Source organism: Bos indicus x Bos taurus, chromosome 5 (assembly GCF_003369695.1).
Source record: "Bos indicus x Bos taurus breed Angus x Brahman F1 hybrid chromosome 5, Bos_hybrid_MaternalHap_v2.0, whole genome shotgun sequence".
In the NCBI taxonomy this organism is placed as follows: Eukaryota; Metazoa; Chordata; class Mammalia; order Artiodactyla; family Bovidae; genus Bos; species Bos indicus x Bos taurus.
The window spans coordinates 6,770,326-6,777,524 of NC_040080.1; the positions used below are offsets into that span (position 1 = coordinate 6,770,326).

The window sequence follows — 7,199 nt, forward strand, 5'->3', positions numbered from 1 at the left end:
CAGCGCCTCAGTCTCCCCATTCTGGTGGTTTAGTTGCTAAGTCATGTCCCACTCTTGCAACCCCATGGACTGTAGTCTGCCAAGTTCCTCTGTCCGTGGGATCCTCCAAGAAAGAATACTGGAAAGCATTGTCATTTTTTTCTCCAGGGGATCTTCTTGAACCAGGGATCGAACCCTGATCTCCTGCCTTGCAGGCAGATTCTTTACCAACTGAGCTACAAGGGAAGCCCGAGCTAGGGGCTAGCAGAGGATGGTTTCGATCCATCGACCTCTGGGTTATGGGCCCAAGCATGCTTCCACTGCGCCATGCTGCTCTACCTCCCACTCTAGAAGAATATTAATACCCTCTTCTAGGGATGTTCCCAGCCTTAAAAATAGCTCTAGAAACCTATATGTACATTTCCCATGAATTCAATCAACAAACACGTTTTGAGCACCTCCCGAGTACCAGGTCCTGGGGATACAGTGGGAGCATCACAAAGCCGGTGTCCTGACTTCAAGGTGCTACCGATTTGGTCAGTTCAGTCGCTCAGTCGAGTCCGACTCTTTGCGACCCCATGGACTGCAGCATGCCAGGCCTCCCTGTCCATCGCCAACTCCCGGAGCTTGCTCAAACTCATGTCCATCGAGTCGGTGATGCCATCCAACCACCTCATGCTCTGTCGTCCCCTTCTCCTCCTGCCTTCAATCTTTCCCAGCAGCAAGATCTTTTCCAGTGAGTCAGTTCGTCGCATCAAGTGGCCTATTTGGTAGAAAAGGACAAAGAAGAGCATTACCTTCGAGGTAGTTAAGTGTTAACGACAGAGTGTACAGAAGCAGTGAGGAAAAGGCTACAGATCTCAGGAAGACCCAAAAGAGTAGTGGCGGCTACAGGGGAAAAAAAGTCAAAGAATGGATCCTGTAATTCTCTACTCTTCTTCGCCTTAACCAATCAGGCGTCAGCATCGCCGGGCCGGCAGACCAATCAGAAGCCGGAACAGGAGCTCTAGTCGCCGATAGAGGCTTCCCGGGGGAGTGTGGCCAGAGCCCGGGTGCCCCGCCCCACCCCTTCAGGCCCCGCCCAGACCCCGCCCAAAGCCCGCCCCGCCGCGGCCAGCAGCGCCTGCCCCGGAGTCCCCTGGCCAGCGGACGGCTGCTGGGGCCGAGTATTGTCTTAAACGCCGAAAAAAGAAGAAAGGCGGGAGGGTGGGGAACTGCCAAGTGACCGGGAGAGGATTTATAACATGTTCTTTCACCGTCGACAATATTGCACAATGTATGAAAGAGACGGTATCGCCTGGACAGGAGCGTGAGGGCGCGGGCAAGGTAAGCCGCCCCCGGCCGGCTGGTCTGGGCGTGGAGGGCACCAGGAGGAGATCCGGGCGCACCTCCTACGCTGAGCTGCTGTCTTTCGCGGGGGTCTGCGTGCCGGTCCGCTCTCTGGAGGGTCTGGTGCGCCTTGAGCAGTGTGGACGCGGCCCCAAGAGCTGCGGTGTCTCCGAGGCGGGGTGGACGCGGCCCCCTGAGCTGAGACGTATCCAGTGACCTGGGGGGACTGCTGAAGCGGTGTAGACGAGCGCAGGGGAGCCGGCTGAGGCGCCCCGCACCCCGAAATCCTGAGGTCGTAGAGACTGATCCCTAGGACTGGGGTTGACGGTCCTCCTAACTCGTGGCGAGTGAGACTGGAGACTCGGGCTATGACTGAGCCAGCGACCCGGGGGCAGGTGAGGCCGTGTGGACACGCGCCGCGGAAGCACGAGCAGGTGTAGACGCGGGCGGGTGGCAGACGCAGAAAGTTCGCCAGAGCGTGTGGCGCCGGTGGCGCGGAGGGAGGGTCCGCGCGTTTGGGGACCCCCCGCCCCACCCCCGCTCCACCTCCATCACCGCCGTGGGTCTCAGCTGCTTCCCCTGGCCGGAGGCACCCTCGGGGGAACCCTGGACCCCTGCGTCAGGAGTGACCGAACTGAGCCCTAGAGGAAAACCAGAAATTGATTTCGAACCTCTAGGGCACACTTGCTCTGTCTCCCCTGGAGCTTGGGGCATCTGCATATCACCTAGGAGGAATCTGAGGGGCAGAGACCATCCTGGTGTCCAGACAGGCGCTAGTTATCCGCTGAGGGGACACAAACCCGTCTGGTCCAAGCCCGGAGCCCTGCTCCTTCTCTCCTTCCACTTCTGCCTCAGGGAGGAGAAAGGGTGCCTGGCTGCTGGTGCTGGGGTGCAGAGGAAACCTGGGGGTGGGGTGTAGGGAGGCCCTGGATCTGCCTCCCACTGCCTCTTGGGGGCTCCGGGTGACCCCATAGGTTCAGGCAAGGGAATTAATGGAGGAAGGAAGGCAGTGGTGAGAGGCAGAGTATTGGGCAGGTGATGTGATTGCTCACCTGCCTTGACCCCAGGGGAGCGCTGTCTGGCGCAGATCAAGTGGGGCAGGGTATCCATGTGACACTCCTCTAGAGGAGAAGGAAGACACCCAACCTCAGTCTCTGCCACCAGGGAAGAGTAGAAGGGGGCCCAGAGGCTGGAGGAGGTGCCGGTCGGTCCAGGGTTGTTCTTAGGGGTAGCTCTGTCTCATCTCCCACTACTCTCTGTGCCTTTCCCCCTGCCATTCTGACTCCTACACCCTCCTAGTCTCTGTGATTCCGCCTACCACAGGTCCTTTGCACATGTTGTTTACTTTTTTTTTTTTTTGATCAACAACTAGTCATTAAACATCTACTATGTCCCAAGCACAGGCAACTCAGTGGCGAACAGGACAGACCTCTGACCTCTTGGGGACTTCCAGACTAGTGCAGGGAAACAGATGGTGAACAAGAATCAGGAAAGGAATGGGGACAGGAGGCAATCTAGAGTGGCCATCAGGAAAGGCTCCTCTGCAGAGGTGACAGTGAGTCAAAGGGTTAATGCCTCATCATCAGTCACCTCCTCCAAGAAGCCTTCCTTGATCTCCCCTGACTCGACACTTCCCCTATGATCCACTCTCATAGCCTGGGAACCCCTCCCTCCAGGGACATTTTTATGGCATTACTGGGTTAATGTTTGACTCCTCCCATCGGTTGTTAGTGCCAGGAGGGCAGGACCTGAGTCTCAGGGTGTTTGTAGGCAAATCGAATAAAGAATGAGTAGAATTTTCCCAGAAAAACAGGAGCTGCTTAGCCAGATCAGGCACCCAGATGGCAGAAATTTTTCTTTCCCCTTCCCTGGCCTGGGTCCTGGGCTCCACACCCCATTTGCTGTCCACAGAAACAAATGGAAAGAAACCAGCAGGCTCAGTGAAGAAGAGGGCAGGGAGAGGCCTGGCACGGATGGCCCGCTGAAGTGCCAAGGCTGGCCCTCGGGAAGTGAAGGGACTCTGGGGTGGGGCGGGGGGGAGGCCTGGGGACAGGTGAGTGTCTTTTTCTCTGAGCTCAGACCAGCCTAAGCCTCATTTTTGTGTCCCAGCTCTGGGAGGCTTGGTTTCCTTCAAATCCCACTCTGGAGAAGGCGGGGGTCAGCAGGGTTCCCCGGAAGGCCGGGTTACAGGGACACATTACCTGCCCTCCTCCCTCACATCTTGGACAGACAGGACCCAGAGTCAGGCCTCTGGGCCACAGATAGCAACCCAGGTTATCTGCGGTTCAGTTAAACTCCGGGCTGGAAAGGAGGAATCAGGCTGAGAGGGCCAACTCTTACTTTTATTTTTAATAGTTTCTGTCCTCAGTGAATTTCTCCCTCCCGGGCTCCGTCAGACCTGTGCGCCTGGCAGCTTTCCCGTGGAGATTACCGCTCTCACAGACGCCTGACAAAGCTTTTAGCACCCCCACCCCCACCCTCCCCACTTCAGGGGACTGAGTGGCCTCCACGCACAGCTAGACAGTGTCTGCATGTTTTACTGAGGCTCCGGCAGGGATGGAATGAAAACGGGCTCCCCACCCACCCCCCCAGCTCTCCTGACTGGAGTCACTTTAAAAAATTAATTTGCAGTGATTTAATCCCTTCTGTTCTATGGGGATCACCAGCATCTTAAAGATGTATTTAAATCAGATCACTGTTCCCCATTAACCCTTCACTGCCTCCCCCACCCAGCAGGAAGAGCACTGGATTTGGAGTCACTGGTTCACTGCCAAGTTCTGCTAATGAGTGGGCTGTGTGACCTTGGGCAAATTACTTAACCTCTCTGTGCCTCCATTGGCTCCTCTGGAAACTGAGGTTAATGATAATCCTTCCCTCACAGGGCGTTGCGAGGATTAAGTTAGATAACGTTCAGGGAAGAGCCATGCAGTGCCAGGCCTGTGTTTTCCATTCCCCCAGTACTAGCTGTCCCTCTAATGAGCTTGGTGACCTTGGGCGGGCCACTCAGCTGCTCCTGGCCTTCGATTTCTGCATCTGCAAAGCTCAGGGGTTGCCCTAGGAGAGGATGCCACTGAGCCCCCCACCTCCAGCCCTGAACCCCCACTCAACTCCTCCTGCCTTCTGCCAGACGCCCCCCCACCCCCAGCCCTCACCACCCCGTTCCTCGATATCCAGGCTCTCAGTTCTAATTGGAGAGGGTCCCCCTCCCCAGCTGCCTCTCCTGGCTCCCTGTGAACTCGCAGAGCTGGGACCCCAGGGGCCTGCAGTTCTTGGCTCTTTTTCAGGAGCAATTAGCCACAAGCCTTGAAGGTGGCCTCAGTGGGCGTGTGGCCAGGCCACTGGAAGCCGGGACTCTGCTCCATCTGTGGCCTGCAGGGCTCCCCCAGGCGCTGGGGTCCCCATTGCCAGTGGCGGGGAGGCAGAGTCCTCGGCAAAGCCATTTCCATTTCTGCACTTTATGACTCCTTGAAGCCCCGAGTCTGAGTGTAAATTAGTTCTACCCTGTGCTTTTGTTGGCAACTGTCTGTTCCTTGGAAGCGAGGGGCTTTGTCAGGAAGAACAAAGCTGTTTGGTGTTTTTCTGATTTGGGAGAAGCGAGCTCCTGGGGGAGGGCTCGTTGCTTCTCAGTGTCAGGCAAAAGTCCTTGGTTCTCAGACTCCTCGGTTTTGTTTGGGGTTTTTAACTCCTATGGCTTCAGAGTCACATATGTTTGTGTGTGTGTGTTGGCTGAGGGATTTTTTTCCCTCCTTTTTGGCTTGCAGAGTGTATTCCGTGGAAGCTAATTCCAGGGACTGAACTTTTCAAATCACTGCTTCAACAGCTTTTAGAAATCTGGACCTAGTTACGCCTGTCATCCATGTGTAAAGATTTAGAAAAAAAATTCCAAACCCGAGGGTGGGCACTTGCTGGAGACCTGAGGTCAGAGCCAAAATGTCGAACGCCTCTTGGGACGGGAGGGGGATGGAGGGGAACGCGGTCTGCTCGGTGCCAGACATCTGGATATTTCGAAAACATCTGGGTGGCTGGATTTTTCAGGTTTCTGCCTGACATTTAATATCACAAACACTGAGGCTGCCTCCAGTCCCCATGTCCCCCGTGCACCCCCCACCGCCTCCCAAACACACACCCAGCCCCTTCCCTCCCCTTCCTGACGGTAAGAAACATCCATTCTTTCCAATTCCCCAGCGTTTCCCCCCTACCGGAAATCTGATGGGCTTATGACATCATGGCTGGCTGCTGAGCGATGAAGTGGATGCCACAAAGAAATCCGACATATCAGATGGATTCTGTAATCAGTTTCCCTCCGGCTGTAGTAACAGGCGCAAAGTCAGGAGGATCTGAGCTTTGTTTAAAAAACAAAAAATAGAACTAAGACTTAACCTGTATTCAATACATTTTTTTTTTCAAAAGCGAACAGACCTTTTGGACATCATCCTATTTGAATAGAAATGCTGGTTTTTATGGAATGAAAGTGGCTAATAAACCAGACCTGAAACTGCCTGGGAACGCACGTTCCATCTCTGTTGAGTTTTTGTGTGTCCTTATTCACTAATAAAGGAGGAACTGGAGACGTTTTCTCTCTCTTCGTTATTCAAATGGGATAGCTTTTTTATTTTTTTGGAAGCCAATAAAATTCACTGGGTAAATTGCTGGTTTATGTTTTTCCAGGAATCCATTTTTATGGAGTGACCTTGGACCTGACCCGGTCTGCAAACATTGTATTTCCCTATGCTGGTTTTTCTGGCTGTGAAACTGTTAAGTGGATGCAGTTAAGCCTGCTTTTCAGCCTCCTCTCTGCAGGGAAGGGCTGGGACCTGGTGGGCTAGGTCGGTTCGCGGGATGAAGAACCACTTTGAAAGGATAAAGCAGGGGAAGAGACAGTAAAGGGGGCTGTGACATGAGCCCCAGAGCAGCCTGGCAGGGGGAGCCCACCGTCCTCCCCACCCCCCCGAGGGGGAGCGAGGGACCTCAGAAATAGCTCCTGACTGAGGCAGCTCGCCCGAATGCAGGCTCTGGTTAGAGGAAGCTCAGGCTTCCGGGAGCTGTGCCTGCCAGGCCCCTAGAGTGGGCACGTGGGTCTCACGGACCAGGGCGGGAGTCTCAGCTCCTCCGTGGACAAGCTGTGGGGCCCTTGACCTTGCAGCCCTGTGAGTGGGCATAAGGACCCCACCTTGCCTGCTGGAAGGAGCGTGATGCTGGATGCTGCCCATGATGCCCGGCCGCTTCTCAGAGCTGGGAGAGGCTGGGGGAGATTCTGGAGTCGAGTCCACTCTGCCGGCCACGACCTGCGTGATGACCTTGATCTGTGTGATGTTCTCTGTGCCTTGGTTTCCTCGTCTGTCAAACCATCATAATAGCAGGACAGACCTCATGCCTGGGGCAGCTGAAAGAACCAACGTAGCACGTGCTCACCAAGCCTTCGCTCTCACAGGAGTTGTACCCTGAGCCCAGCAGGCAGGGTGCTGGCTAGGACTGGGGCCTGGGATGGGGAGGGGTGTGTCAGGCTGAGCACAGGTAGAGGACAATCAAGGACTGAATACAGCCCCGCTCCCCTCTCGGCACAGAATTCTCCAAGGCTCCCCACTGCCCAAAGGGAACAAAGTTCCTCCCTTCTCTGGGCCACAGGTCCCTCACACTTGGGCCTCCTGTGCTGTTCCCTTCCCTTGTTTGCTGTCCTCTCAGCTGAAGCACGCTGTCTTCTCTGGACTCAGTACTAAAGGGTAGGTCACGTTTTCCAGCCGCTTCCATCACTTTATTCTGCGTACTTTGTCTGGATGAATTCATTTGATCCTCACACCAGCCCATGCAGGGTTATCATTCCAGTTTTAGAGGCAAAGACGGAAGCTTCAGGGGTTAAGTTAAGCCCCAGGGGTTGGGCTCCTGCACCATTC

At 55.2% G+C, this 7,199-nt stretch overlaps 1 long non-coding RNA gene across 1 annotated transcript; it reads left to right on the top strand.

The window, feature by feature from the left end:
- Nucleotides 1–1,082: 1,082 nt before the first annotated feature.
- On the top strand, nt 1,083–5,876 carry LOC113892151. The gene is made up of 2 exons (XR_003510978.1): nt 1,083–1,305; nt 5,494–5,876. It is a non-coding gene; the product is annotated as an uncharacterized LOC113892151 (long non-coding RNA).
- Nucleotides 5,877–7,199: the final 1,323 nt, after the last annotated feature.